Here is a 15,548-nt window from a genome sequence, read left to right as displayed (position 1 = left end):
GAAGTAGGCTGGCTAAAATTAAACACGCTGCTGGTTTAGTGGTAAACTACATTTCCGTGTAAAAGCAAGTCAAGGGCTCGAGACCTCTGTTGGTCGCCCAACACACTTTAAGGCCACAATGTATTTATTTTGTTTTTTATTATTTTTTGTGGCCGACTCAGAAAGTTGTACACTTTTACCTCTATATTCATAAAATCCCTATCTTTGTTCCATTGTACAAGAACCTGGTTGTTGTTGGTTTATCAAATAATTAGTTAAAGTGTTAAATTGGAGTGTTCTAGTTCTTACTAGGTTACAAAATCTAAAAATTCTTTATTTATAACGTCAATTTTGGCACGAGTGTAGGCTCCAGATCTTTAGTTCACTTTGAGCCTCTAAAAGTGTTGAGCCGGCCCTGTCTCCATCCCACCCTGATTCCAACCACCTAAAGTACCCACCATCACCGGGTCCAAAACTAACCAATCTTCTTCCAAAATCCGGTGCACCCTTTATAGTTCCCTTTGCATGTGTTTCATCATCATCTTCTTCCATAAGAAGCAGTATTTGCTGTGTAAGTTGAGCATAACAAGCGGTATCTTCGGGATCTGTCGCTTCTAAGCTCATGTTGGCACGATCGTGGTGTTTTCATTTTTTTTAATGGAGTACAAATTTATATAGATTTATGAGCTCGAGGTTGGGGGGGGGGGGGTTGGTGTTTGCCGTTTAAAAATATATGATGGATGTGAATTATTGTTGAGGTTCCAAATGGAGTGATGAGGTCAATTTGTTTATCTACAAGTGGTGTGTTTGATGTTTAAATTGAGTCAAAAGTTAAGTGACAACCGGCCTACTTGACTAATGGTGTCTTACAGCCTTCAAATTGAGAATATTACCAAACAAGGAGTTTAATTCAAGGAAGAAGTAAAGTTTACTTTGGTCAATGAATCCAAGACCTAACCAATAGTTCAATAGCATAATCTACTTTTATTTATCTTATATTATAAGTTTAAGGGGTATCATAAAAGACTTATGTATTTTAATGATTTTTTTCCCAACTTTTCTATGATTGTTTAATTCCTTATAGTTTTGTGGTTGGTAAAATTTCTTTTACTTAAGCAACATGGGATGATATATAATGTAGAGTTAAACTGAGAGGAACGATTAACAAGGTTAATGAGACATAGCCGGATCTATAGTACAAGTAACCTAGGCTTGGGCCTAAGGCCTCTAAAAAAATAAGGCCACCACTTAATAGAAAATTAATACGTTAACTATTAATATTAGTGCAATCTTATTGTTTTAGATTTGTTTGATTCCTATACAAGCAAACCATTATGTGTGTTAGATGTGTTAGATTTTTATTTGATTCCAAACACGAATAAAGGAGTATCGTTATAATAATCAAAAAAGTAAAAAGGGACAAGTTCATTTCTCCTTGGCCTCCAAAAAAGTTAGAACTACCCTGAATGAGAAGATTCAAATTTGAGACTCCATGATACAAATATAAATTTTATGTAAACTTATCAACTTCATTAATAGCATAACTTTGTTAAATTTATATATATCTATATTGTAGATAAGTGGAGGGTTCAAATGAGAATAATTTTTTTGTAAGAAGAAAAGAGAAGAAGTTTCAACCAATAAGAATGTTTTATTTTAGTTCATTTAATATTTGTATTAAATTTTAATATAAGGGTATATTGGTAAACTTACTAAATCATTAATGTGTATTCTTCCTATTTAATAACTAGCTAAATTAAATTTGTAACTCCTTTTCAAAATATATATATTTTTCCAAATTAAAAAAACAACTTAATTTAAAGTGTAGAATAAATTAATACTTGTGTAGGATAAATCACGAGTTGTGTAGGATATATTTCGAGGTGTGTAGGATAAATTTTGAATGTGTAGGATAAAATTCTATAATGTGTAGGGTATATGTAGAAAAAATTTGATATGTAGGTTTTGTAGATTATATGTAGGATAATTAATAATTAGTTGATTAATTAATTAAAGAGAGAAAAATTAATGATATGAGTTATAAATGAAATGACATTTTACTAATATGCCTTTTCTTCTTTTTCTTCTCACATTAAATTTCTTCTCAAATGAACCTTCCCCTTTAGATAATTCCTATCATTTAGCTGACTTAACTAACATGTATATTTATTTTTACACTTTTAGGTTATATATATATATATATATATATATATATATATATATATATATATATATATATATATATATATAGGGGATCACTAGAATGAAAACCACCTCGAGTTGTAAGAACCGCGAGAACTACACCCCACGGAGGGGCGTTCGCCGCGATTTTTTTTTACAAGTAGATGTGTGCATTATAAACACGGCCGTAAAAAATCACGGCGAACGCCCCTCCGTGGGGTGTAGTTTTTTACACCTCAAGTTTGGTGTTTTTTAATTTTTTTTCTTTTTTCTTTTTTTTTTTCACCAAACTTGAGGTGTAAAAAAGTACACCCCACGGAGGGGCGTTCGCCGTGATTTTTTACGGCCGTGTTTATAATGCACACATCTACTTGTAAAAAAAAATCGCGGCGAACGCCCCTCCGTGGGGTGTAGTTCTCGCGGTTCTTACAACTCGAGGTGGTTTTCATTCTAGCGGCTCCCTATATATATATATATATATATATATATAATTTAATTATAGTATACTAGTGTGAGGTTCATTGGGTGCCATCAAATACGAAATAAATAAATGTTCTACAAATTCATCAAAATTACCACACAAACTAGATTCGGGGGAGCCGAGAGGGACATTTCCTTTCACCCAGTTATCCCGTGTGGGGATGCGATTCATTTCAGCTTGCCAACTAAAAATATTCAGTTTTTGGGGCCCAATTATTCCAAATAAGTTTGTAGTACTCACCTTGGCTACATGTAAGGCTGGCAAATCGTGTCTTAGCAGGTTTTACAGGTCTCCGACGACGCGAACAACACAAGTTCTAAACATGAATACGACTAATTTAACTACTTTATATTTAATGTCTATAAAACAAATATATGTTGTATCTAGCAAGAAGGAGTAATGATAGATCCTAATCTTCTAATTTTGATTATTTTTATAAAAAAAAGTAAAAAATAACATTGTGTACTTTTCAGTAATAGGTCTAATCGTGTCTTATACATGTTAACTATTGCAACCCTAGCTACATGGAGTGGAGAATAATTTTTTTACATGCTTACAGAAAACGTACCATTATCTCCATCATCCCACTTCCAAGTATCCAATTTATCCGATAATTGAACTAGATCAAGCAAACCAATCAAGAGGTGATACTCATTTCACTCTTCTGGATGGCTAACACCCCTCTTCCAATGCCATACCAATTATCCCATACCCCTGTTGTGCCTATCATAGTTAGCCACCGTGACTGTTTTCAAATGTTCTAGTACAAACAATCGCGGGAACCGACAAGCCAAGGGACTTTCGCCAATTCACCGATCTAACCAAAACATAATGTTTGTCCCATTACAGAAATTACCTATCATCAACTTCTTCCTGATGTCTATATTTACCTGCAACAAATCAGTTTGGACATTGAAAATATTCTTTCGATATGGACACATGAATCGAACTCCAAGATCTTGAATTCTAAAGCCCATATGATGTTCCACAACAACCTATGTTTCTCTGTCTTAATATGCCACCACCACCTTGACAACATCCCCAAGTTTGTGGCCTTTAGAGACACAATGCCAAGGGTTCCCCGATGTTTAGGAGCAGTGACATGCTCCCACGAAACCTAACTAGATTTTTAACGGTCCATGTCACCACCCCATATAAAGGACCTCTATACGGTCCAAAGAGTCCAAAATCGTTCTTGGAGTCCTATATAGAGAGAAATAGTAAATGGGTAGTGAATCCAACACCGACTTCATCAATGTTACCCGGCCACCCATAGAGAGTGTCTTGGCTTTCAACTTTGAGAGTCGTGAGTGTAAAATATCCAGAATTGGTTGCCAATTTTTAACGAGGTTCGTATTTGTGCCAACAAGCAAACCAAGATACTGAGAATAGAAATGACCTTGTTCCACAGTTTAGGAACGAGGCAATATGTTGTAACTCATCCTCACCCACACCAACCCCAAATAGTTTACTTTCAAGACCCGGTATTCGATATAAACCCCTGAATATTCCGCAAAGGTTTCTAATATTCACTTCGGACAACTCTCCCACAAAAGCTACATCGTCCACATAAAGCAGATGAGAGACTATTGGGCCGTTATTTGGCAATGTAATACCCTGAAATAATCCGAGGGAGCACGCATATCTAGTGTTGTTTTTGGCCCCGTCTATTCACGCACCCCTTTTGTCTATTTTGACATCTAAAGCGCTGAGCTTTGGCCAGAGCTCAGCGTTTCGGGTAATACTCAGCGCTTTGGCCAAAGCTCGGCGCTTCAGGGTAATACTCAGCACAATTAGACTACTTACACTTAGTCACGTAGCATGATTTAATAAACTAGACGCCTACGTAAAAAAAGTATATTTCAAATTTACATACATGCCTCAGATTTAGGGACGACAAAAAAACTCAAGCCCGACGGGTATACTAGAAACCCAAAATATTCGGGACGGGTATACCCAATACCGACCGGGTATGGGATCGGGTATAGGATTGGAAAAAAAATATTTCGCGGGTATAAGACATGTATGGGATTTGATGATACCCGACCCGATTACCCGAAACCTTATACCCGTTTACCCGAACCATATGCCTAAAAATATTTAATTTCAAAAATAATTTTTATTTCCTATTTATATTTTAATCGTCTTTCTTTTAGCATTTTTTCCCTTATTTCATTTAAAACAATATGTATTGCATAAGAACATGAATGGTATTTAGTTTTTAAATTAACCACTGTTATATATCTAATCATATCATTATATACGGATAACAAACGTTTCAATTGTTAGAAAAACGACACTATACTTCTAAGATATTGGAACATACAACCGTTAACTATGAAAGGTAACTTTTTTGTTGTTAGAAAAACGACACTATATTGGAACATACAATCGTTACTATGAAAGGTAACTTTTTTGTTAATTTGTATTTCACCATGAATTCATTTGTTGTAATTAGAAAATGCATAAAATATACAAAATTTAAACCATATAAATGTACTTGAGATCCCAACGATTGTTTTTAATAAACTCGTGGGTATACCCTATACCCGATGCGTAATTACCCGACATACACCCGACGAGTAATGGGTCGGGTATAGAACACTAGTTTGCAACCGGGTATGGGTATGGGACTAGTCATACTCATCCCATACCTGACCCATTACCATCCCTAATCAGATTGATTTCAAGTTTAAATTTAGTTTTCGTCAAACTCATTGGCGTGTTGTCCTACAAACATTTATATAGGCTACAAAATAATACTATTATTTCACCCTCACAATTCTCTTTGAATTTTTTTATCGGATCTTATGATCACATCACTAATTTAATGTAGCGGTTAAGCATGATTGATATTCGTATAATTATACATTTTTTACATCATTTTAACTCACTTAATGGTTTTCTTGGAAATATATATGAAATATGCTTAAATTAGTTTATTTTTTATTTTCACGACAAATCAGACAAAAAATGGACAGACAAAACGAAAAAGACGAAAAATAAAGTTCTATAACGGAAATGGCCAGACACGCCCGAACACCGAATGTCACCAACACGACCAGTACGGCCAAAATACACCATAATACGACCAATAGAAACATAATACGCCGTAACAATCAATCTATGCACTAATACGACACTTACAGACAATAAACGCCACGATACCGAATGTCACTGACACGACCCGTACGGCCACTACAACAAAAATGGCCTTTTAGGACCTTTTATGTGGGACGCTTGTAAAAGAGGGTCCTAAAAAACTATTTAATAGTACTATTGAACTTTTGGGGTCCTTTTATAATATACTCTACTAAACCGGTGTCCTAAAAAGCTATTTAATATGATGGATGATTTTTTGGGGTCCTATTATCATATAATTTAATAGGACACTTAAAATGTAGATCCTAATAAATTATTTTATAATACATTTAATTGTTAGTGTCCCATTATGTGCTACTGTATCAGGACACTTGATCATCTGGGGTCCTATTATAACATAACTTAATAGGACACGTTGTAGTTAAGTCATAAATGTTCAGTGTTATAGGACCCTTTCTAGTCGAAGTCATATTAGAACTTAACTTAATAGGACACTTGACGCTTGGGTCTTATAACTTTAAACTTTATAGGACGCTTAATCATTGTGGTGTTATTCTAATACACCGTAATAGGACACTTGATATTTGAGTCATAAAACATTAGTTTTATAGGACGCTTATTCGCTAGAGTTTTATTATAATATAACTTAAAAAGACACATGACAATTGGGTCTTATAAATTTAACCTTTATAGGACGCTTAATCATTGTGGTATTATTATAATACACTGTAATAGGACACCTGATATTTGAGTCGCAAAACATCAGTTTTATAGGACGCTTATTCGCTAGAGTTCTGTAATAACATAACTTAATGGGACACTTGACACTAGGGACTTATAACTTTAACCTTTATAGGACGCTTAATCATTATGTTGTTATTATAATACACCGTAATAGGACACTTGATATTTGAGTCGTAAAACATAAGTTTTATAGGACGTTTATTCGCTAGAGTTTTATAATAACACTAGGTTATTGACCCACTTAATCATGGCCGGTGAGTGGTGGTGGTGGTGAGAGGTGGTGGTGAGAGGTGGTGGTGAGTGGTGGTGGTGGTGGCCGGTGAGTGGTGGTGGTGGTGGCTGGTGAGTGGTGGTGGTGGAGATGGTGAGTAGTGGTGGTGGCCAGTGGTGGTGGCATGTGAGTGGTGGTGGTGACTGGTGGTGGTGGTGAGTAGTGGTGGTAGCCGGTGAGTAGCGGTAGTGAGTGGTGGTGGTGAGTAGTGGTGGTGGCCAGTGGTGGTGGTGAGTAGTTGTGGTGGCCGGTGAGTGGTGCTGGTGCTGGTGCTGGTGAGAGGTGGTGGTGCTGGGGGCGTTGGTGAGAGGTGGTGGTGAGTAGCGGTGGTGGCCGGTGAGTGGTGGTGGTGAGTGGTGGTGGTGGTGAGTAGTGGTGGTGGTGGTGGCCGGTGGTTGTGTTAGTGAGTAGTGGTGGTGGCCGGCGGCGGCGGCGGCGGTGGTGGTGGTGGTGGTGAGAGGTGGTGGTGGTAGCCGGCAGTGGTGGTGGCTGACGGCGGTGGTGGTGGTGGTGGCCGGCAGCGGTGGTGGCCGGTGAATGGTGGTGGTGAGTGGCGGTGGTGGCTGGTTTTTATTAATAAATAATAAACGAGCCGAGCCCGGGCTTGAAAAACTACTCACGAGCCGAGCTTGAGCTTTAGAAATAAATATCGAAACAAGCCGAGCTCGAGCTCTCTGCAAATTAAACGAGATGAGCTCAGGCTTGACTCGACTCGATAACACCCCTAGTTACATTGATGATGTTTAGCAACAAAAAAAGGTTATGGAAAATTTTAATATCGTAACTTTTACGTTCTAGAGGGGGCAATCCTGACGCAGAAGCTATTAAATGGGTTGTTTTAGGTTTTAATGGACCATATTGGGCTTAAATGGATCACAATGGATAATAGTAGATAATACATGTCATAATGGACCATATTGGGCCTAAATGGATCAAACACCAAATTAAGCTTATTTTATAAAATAAGCTAAAAAAAAGCTATAAGCTTTGTTAAAAAAGCTAGGCCAAACACCCCCTAATACCCCAAAATTTTACACCCAAAATTTATATTCCCTCGCTTATCTAATTCTAGATTCTAAACCCTAACCATCCCCCTCCATCCCCATTCGTCATCTTCTCCCTAATTCCACAGACGAATGTCGAAAACCTTGGATAATCAATCAGCGCTCCTGCTCCAAATGCAAGATTTCACTGGTGATGTGATTCAGATGTGCGATGCTTCTGATCTAGGGCACTTAACTCCTCTCAATCCTGGTTCAAATGAATCAGAACATGAAGTTATTCCTTATCCGGGTGTTGTGGCATGGCCGTTGTACCCTACTCCGATGCATCCCAAGGGCATTTCACATCCAGATCTGGCTTCCAGCATAGTTGTTGCTCCTTCGTTTCCATCTGGTTCGATATACTCTGACTCAATTCTGTTTATTACAGCTGTTACGAATCATGATCAGGTAATTCCTAGAAACGCCATCACTGTTGCTGTTAGTGTTAATCATACTCATATTGGTAGTTCAACTACCCTAGTTGCTGGCACTGGTTCAAATTTTGGTGCTGAACGATGACATAAGGAACCAGATTTGCGAGCCCTAGATCAGAAGCATCGCACATGTTGATGTGAGTAGGGAAATACAAGCCGATTTAGATTCACATATTGTTATTAATAGTTGTGATGATCACGAGTTGATGGGTAATATGGTATTCATATCTTGTGGGTTGCAATGTATACATGTCTCAGGGAGCATATCAGTGATGCACTGGCAAAATAATCTATATCGTGTCACCTTTGCACCAAGTCATCCGCTTCGTTCTCATATACATGACAAGACCTGGTGTAAGGGACTGATGGGAATCATAGTCTGGATAGGAAATACATCTTGTAGTAGAGGTGGAACCGGGTCTCGTTTTGGTAATGGATTACTCAACACATATAAGAAGGTTGTGGTGCAAAGCAATTGGGTATATTGGCAGGAAGGTCTGATGATTATTTATGTGCCTCCACTATACATGAAAGGGAGATTTATGAAGGAGAAATCTACCGTATTGAAAGGTCAGCAACAAAAAGGTCCACTGTCCTGTTTTATATGAAAATTGCATGTGCAAAGCAAACAATGGCTGCTTCATTAAGGGTCGATCACATGCTGCTGGAAATACACTTGCCTTGCAGGAATTTACGATTCTTCCTATTGGTGTATCACACTTTGCTATGCTACACTTGTTTTCGAAACCAATTGTCTTCAGTACCAACTTACCAACACCTATTTCCAGTCTACTCTGAGATCTTTTATTCACACACTTGCTGAATAGCATCTTGTTTGCCAACTTTGACTATTTTCGTTCCTCACCTATTCGTGTTTCAGTCTCTATTCTCTATTCAACCCTTTCCTTTCCCATCACACAAAAAACATGTGCTCGTGCGCTTGGACCCAACAAAACCATCATTTGCGGCTCTATATGGGCATAAATCGCCAATTCTCATCAGTTACCTCAAATTACAGCCACCTAACCAAGGATTTCTTGATCTAAATTGTTAGTTTCTATTCTATATGTTCTTAAATTTAATAACAAAACATATGAACTTTTATATTGTTCTTCACCTTTTGTATTGTTAATTAATTGGTGTTTTATGTTACTGATAATGTGTAGGTGTCAAATACCTATAGCTCTTGCTGGTTTGGTATCTAGTTTGGCGCTTTGGGATATGATTTCATACGGCGAGAAGCGATTGGGGTTAGATAATCATCCTGTTACTCGAGAATGTTTGCTTCGGTTGGTACACTGTGGTTAGTTTTCATATCCAGATTCCATAGTTATTAAAGGCACTAGGCGCACTCAAGGCGCATAGGCCTTGCCTGGGCCTAGGCGCAAAGCGCAAAAAAGCAAGGGCCTGAGAAAAATAAAGCGCATAATGAAAAAAATTAAAAAATATATTATGTATTAGAAAAAGAATACTATTCTTCAAATAAAATAAACAAAGTCTATTATGTAACACTTTATATCATTTAATTAGTACCAAAATATTAGTGTATTAGTGTAGAAAAGTAGTTTTCCTTGATTAAAAGTAGAAATTTGGCTAGAATCTTGTCGGAATTTAGCCGGAAACTCTCCGCAATCTAGGAATCTTGCCGGAATGTGCACCTGAACCATCACCTGGAGAGTTAAAGCGCAATTTCCTCGACTTAAAGCGCAACTGCCTCGACTCGCCTCGCCTGAAAAATGGGCCTAGGCGGAAGAGGCGATGGCTTTTAACAACTATGCCAGATTCATATGTTAGCATCTGATTAGAGTGTTCGTGCAAGCAGAGTTAATTAAGACAAGTAACTTATTTTCTCTTCTAAATTGTAATCAGTTAATTATTATTTATATCTTTACACCACATAGATCAGCTGTCAGCAGTTGTTTTTTATTTGAGTTATGTACTTATGTTCTTAAATACATGACAGTTTGAGGTACCTTTAGTAGTGATTTTGTATAAAGTTCAAGAAAGCCTAACTGAGTGGAATGAGTTTGGTTATGTCTGTTTTAAATTTGTTACACTCATAGTAGGTAGTTTATGTCACTAAATGACATTTTCTTTGTAGTGTTTATTCTGTAGTATTTGCCACTGATGTAACTGTCTGCATCTTATGTTTAGTGGTCGCAGGTGATTGTTAATTCACGTTTAGTGACTCTATACCATCTCTGGAAATTTGAGTTTTGGATTGTTGGTTGTTTCACTCCGACTTGTTTCCAACGTTTTTTTACCGGAGAGAGAAGAGGCAAACATGGATGAAGATGAATCAACGACGGTCGAAAAAGATGGACCAAATGTAAGGTACTATATTTCTACTGTAGCTTTAATGAATTAATTTTTTAGCTTTGTTTTGTCAATTTCACTTTTACTTTTACTTTTTGTTTTATCAATTGTGATTACACACGTATCAAATAAAGATTGTTTTTAAATAAATTACATTGATTTTAGTTTGACCTGTTACCTAACTCGCCTGGCAAACCCATGTTGTCACCTATAATAGATGGATGATTTTGAATTTTCTGACAATAAAAAACAAGAAGGGTCTTTTCTTGAAGCTCCACTCAAGTATCAAAAAGGCAGCTAAGAGGCAATATTTATTTTGGTGGTACAGAGATTGGACCAGAATGGTGTGAGGTAAACATTCAAGTACCAATAAAAAAAAAGATGAAAACTTGGTATGGTTTATTTTCTACTATTCAAGATTGTATTGGTGCATCCATCGTATGACCCTATCCATTCATCTCGGTATGTATTTGTTAAACTTGTGATACAAATAATTTTAATATCATGGAACTTAATGCTTATACATGGATGGTTTATTTGTAGGTAGTCCATGAGGATTGAGGACGCATGATGACTCAAGATTTTATGCTTCTTATTTCTTTAATTGCTTTCAATTTCTTTGTTAAATGTTAAGACTTTATGTTAGATAATGTTATAACTTATTTATGGTTAATGTTTTGTTATGAACATGCTTATTTGAAATATAATGAAGTTTTATTTCTTTCATTAGTTGATGTTATACAATAACTATTAGGATGTTATATGTTGATGGTCTGTTTATAAAATTGGTTTTATAATCGTATTTGGGATGTTAGGACCATTTTCTTGATATTAAAGTAGCTATAACGATACATCATAAGGGTCCTATAAATTAATTTTTAAGGACGCTTGTATATGTATCAAAAGATTAAAAATAGGTAATCACATATTAGAACATTGTAAAAGTGTCCTAATAAGTTCTTTTTAGGACACTATTTAAGTTGTCTATAGACATATTATGCGATCATAAAATTGGTTTCATAATTTTATTTGGTATATTAGGACCCTTTTCTTGATACTAAATTAGCTATAATGTTAGATCATAAGGGTCCTATCAATTAATTTCTAAGGACGCTTGTAAGTGTAGCAAATGATTAAAAATATGTAAGCACATGTTAGAACATCGTAAAAGTGTCCTAAGATGTTTTTATTAGGACACTATTTTGGTTATTCAAAGACATATTACGTGACCATAAAATTGGTTTCAAAATCTTATTTGAGATGTTAGGACACTTTTTTTGTTCCAGGACTTATTACGACCCCTTTACATGAAACGCTTTTATCGTTGGTCCTATTAAATAAAAGGTCGTATAAAATAGCATTTTAGGACGCTTTTGCGTGTACTAAAAACCTAGTTTTCTTGTAGTGGGCCAAATTACGCGATAGTACGGAACGATAATGACAATACACGTCATAATACGACATTTAATGACAAAATACGTTGGACTACAAGTGAAATCAAAACAGAATCACATGAAATCATGAAATACGACAATACACGTAACTCACATGAAATCATGAAATACGACAATACACGTAACTGAACTTATCTGAAACATGGCGTATAACTTCAAGGTGTGGAAATAAGAAAACAGGTGTTTGAATAGGATGATCCTTGTTTTTTTCTTTTTCAAGAAACACACCTAGTATAATCCTAATATAGGACTAGAATCTTAACGTCATAGGGAGTGACGACTTTTCAACACATTTTCTTTCATGTACGCCAAGTCATCAATGATTAAGACTTCAGAAGTGTTACCTTTGAAGTTCAATTTCTTTACGATACTAGTGTTAAAAAGTTATACAATGTCCCCGTATAATCCTATCAACACCACATGTCGAGTAGTCGACCTTGTCCACAGCGTTTGGTGCTAGGATGGTTGGTACGTCGTTCCTTGCCGTTCAAAAAATATATATATTATAAAATAAATAAATAATGTTTGATTCGTAAAGTGACACATTTATATAAAATAAACATCATATGTATTTTATCACAACTTTATATACAAAAAGAATTGATCAATCTTAAGAATAAGTATCTATTCAACCATGAATCCTAATTCCTCCATTGTTAACTGTGTTGTTCCTCTGCTTATTACGTCGTCGTCTTCTCGACTTGCCGGCTGCAGCCGCCACCACTCGAGGTATAAACACCCCTGTCCCCGACCCACCACCGTTACTAGCCCACAACTTCTCCATCCAACCAGGCACCTCCACACCCCTCCCACTCTCGGACCAACTAAAGTAGCCACCCGACGTCACCAACGCAACAGTACCCGAGCCACGACCAACCACTGATCTCTTAAACTCCGCCGCACCCTTTACATCTCTCCTAGCATACGTCTCATCCTCATCATCCATGATCATCAATATTTGTCGTGTAAGCTCAGCGTAAAACGCGCTATCTTCACCGTCCAACGAGTAGTCCATGTTCATGTTGTTATGATTACTATTTGATATATGAGAGTGAAGATGAATGTTGATGGTCATGTTTTGAGTGGTTGGTGTGTTTATATAACATTGGGGAAAATGAAAAGATGTTGATTAGGGAAAAGGTCAACGAACGCAAGTGTGTAGTTGAGGGTCCAAATGGAAGTGTAATGTAATATCCAAGAAAATGTCTTTATTATAATTATTATTGTATTGTGGATGGAATCCACTTGAAAGAATCAAAGAAAATGAATGGAAACAAATCAAGGGTCAAAAGATGACAAGTGTACAGTTAGATTATAACAACCTTTGCAAGTGTTGCGTTGATGTTTTCAGTTGTAATGAGTCAAAAGTGTGAACCACACGGTCCACACACCATATACGACAATATATGGACGTCGGCCTGCTTGGAAACTACACTAAAAACACGGAGTTAATTAATTTCTAGAATAGAATTATATAATTAATATATATTTACAAATGGGTCCTAATAAAGATACACCTTCAAAATCTTAATTTCACAATCTGTACATCTGATATGATAAATATTGGGCCGTATAATGTTATACGGCCCGTATAGATGTAAAAAATATTAGGTCGTATAACATTTTATACGAGTCGTATAACATTATACGGGTTGTATAGCATTACATTAGGTTTAGTGCGTATAACATTATATGGGTCATATCATTCTATACAGTTCATATAATATTATACGACCCGTGTACATGGAGACAAAAAATATTCTCTGACATTTTTTTTGTGCGTATGTAAGGGCGTGAAAATAAGATTTTAGGGATAGCCTTACAAATACCAGTGTACCTATGACTTCTTTTAGTCGGTATGTAGAAATTAATTTTTTGTAAGAAACTAGTTGATGCCCCGCCCGTGTTGCGGGGCGATGGCCGAATAATTCTCAATCAATTAAAAAAAGACTACTATAAAAAGACTACTATAGTTTTGCTAGGAAAAAAAAACAAAAACGATGATAAGACCGTAATTTTGGGCTCAGGACAAAACTATACTTTTTCAGGACTAATGAGCTAGTGTTAGGCAGCTCCTTGACACGAAAAAAAATTAAATCGAGTAAACCAATTAAAAAAAACCCTTTAAAGTTTTGCTAAAAAAAAACTAAAACGATTGGAAAACCGTAATTTTTAACTGAGGGCGAAATCATAATTTTAATTCAGGGATAAATCGTAAATTAAATGGACCAACGGGGGAGTGCCTGGAAGCTGCCGGCACGACTATAATTTTACACTGGGGGCAAAATTGTAATTTCACCAGGAAAACAAACAAAAACGATGGGCAAAATGTAAATTTAAGTTGAGGCCAAATCGTAACTTGGGTATGAGAAAAAAAAATAATGGCAAAATTAGAAATTTATACGGGGCAAAATCGTAATTTTGAACCGAGGGCAAAATTAGAATTTTTAGCTAGAAGCAAAAGCGTAAATTTATTTTTATGTGGGGGTAAAAACATAATTTTGAACTAATGGGGAAATCGTAATTTTAAGGGAAAAAAACTAATGACAAAACTGTAAATTGAAACGAGGCAACATGTAACACCTCGAATTTTTGTGTCCAATGATGTGTTAACACGTGTCATTTGTTTACACGTGGCATCTATAATAAATAAAGGACTAATTTTGACAAACCTTGAAAGTATATAAATTCGAGGGTTATAAATGTCAACAAGGGTAAATATACTGTATAGTATCCCTAAATGATGCTCAAACCTTCAAACGAATAAATTATAGATCGTACAAAAAATAAAACGCGGAAGAAAGTGAGAGATTACAAACTACAGGGGTTAACTGTGTCAACATGTTTAATAATACCTCTGAGTGACCCTTTAACGTTCCGAAGACTTTGTAACGGTATTATACCCTCACTAAAATAATATATATGAATTACGCGAAGTTTCGATATGAAACGAGAAAGTTACGATCAAATACGTAGAAGAAGGGTTAAAAGCGTCAACAGTGAAAGTTAAGGCCTTTCAATATAATTAATAAATAAACCGGGGACTTAATAATGCGGGTAATTAACACGAGGCCCCTATCGGTAAATAACCGAGGGCCAAACCGCAAAGTTACCCCTTCAAATCCGAAAGGTCAGGTGAATCATTACGAAAGATTTCGTTATTAATGGCCAGATTCAGTAATCATTACAAAAAGATTTAAAATCCTGAAATCTTAACCTTAGGCGACCCGCGTGAAGTTTAAGCATTAGTTGAGGCGGGCCGCGAGCCTCTTAAATAACGCGTCTGTTATATGAACTTTAGGCGACCCGCGTAAAAGAAGCATGGAATGTCCATGCGGGCCGCGTAAAGTGCCCAGATGCAGAAACTTTGTAGTTTCTTGACTTTTGGAGCTTGTGAACGATCATGCACATAATTATGGGGCATGGGCACCCTATGCTCGACCCATAACACTTAGGGGACACCTACCATCACCTCTGGTCTAATTGTAAGAGTTGTAATGATCAAAGATGCTTGGCATTGGCTATAAATAGCCACCTTAAGCT

The sequence above is a fragment of the Helianthus annuus genome, chromosome 17 (assembly GCF_002127325.2).
Source record: "Helianthus annuus cultivar XRQ/B chromosome 17, HanXRQr2.0-SUNRISE, whole genome shotgun sequence".
Classification (NCBI taxonomy): domain Eukaryota; kingdom Viridiplantae; phylum Streptophyta; class Magnoliopsida; order Asterales; family Asteraceae; genus Helianthus; species Helianthus annuus.
This window is presented reverse-complemented; position numbering follows the sequence as displayed.